The sequence below is a fragment of the Nematolebias whitei genome, chromosome 16 (assembly GCF_014905685.2).
Source record: "Nematolebias whitei isolate Nwh7 chromosome 16, NemWhi1, whole genome shotgun sequence".
Taxonomy (NCBI): domain Eukaryota; kingdom Metazoa; phylum Chordata; class Actinopteri; order Cyprinodontiformes; family Rivulidae; genus Nematolebias; species Nematolebias whitei.
The window spans coordinates 41,105,577-41,106,307 of record NC_056513.1 but is presented as its reverse complement, the minus strand read 5'-3'; the positions used below and the strand labels follow the sequence as shown (position 1 = coordinate 41,106,307).

The following is a 731-nucleotide window of genomic DNA, read 5'->3' as shown; positions in this document are numbered from 1 at the left end:
CACTACATTTTACGTTAAGTATCTGTACTTTCTACTACACTACATTTCTATAATACGTTGTGTTACAAGTTACATTCACGTTGCAGTTTTTTTATTTTATTTGTTAGTTTGAAAGTAACCAGTCAGGGGGTTGGTCCATTGAATCACTGCAAAGTGGGCGGGTCTAACAGGTAACGTTAGACCCGCCTTCAAGAAGACCTGGACCAATGACGTCGTATATTCTAGTTTAAACGTCATTGAACTGGGCCAACCCACAGCACCACTAACACACCCAGACTGGATTCCACCATGGACAGTCAGCCAGAAGATACACACCACCCATGGCCTTATTGAAATACTATTGATAGATTATTGAAAGATTATTGAAAGACTATTGATAGATTATTGAATGAATATTGATAGATTGAAAGATTATTGAAAGATAATTAAAATACTATTGATAGATTATTGAAAGATTATTGAAAGATTATTGTTAGACTATTGAAAGATTATTGAAAGATTATTGAAAGACTATTGAAAGACTATTGATAGACTATTGAAAGACTATTAATAGACTATTGAAAGATAATTAAAAGACTATTGATAGATTATTGAAAGATTGTTGATAGACCATTGAAAGACTATTGAGAGATTATTGAAAGATTATTGTTAGGACTATTGAAATATTATTGAAAGACTATTGATAGATTATTGAAAGACTATTAATAGACTATTGAAAGATAATTAAAAGA

General features: G+C 30.9%; 2 protein-coding genes across 2 annotated transcripts in view; one reads left to right on the top strand and one right to left on the bottom strand.

Annotated features, from left to right (window-relative positions):
• Positions 1-731, top strand: part of akt3b (v-akt murine thymoma viral oncogene homolog 3b) — a 97,522-nt gene that overhangs the window by 66,462 nt on the left and 30,329 nt on the right. The gene's annotated exons all lie outside the window — the stretch shown is intronic.
• Positions 1-731, bottom strand: part of pus10 (pseudouridine synthase 10) — a 13,922-nt gene that overhangs the window by 5,791 nt on the left and 7,400 nt on the right. The gene's annotated exons all lie outside the window — the stretch shown is intronic.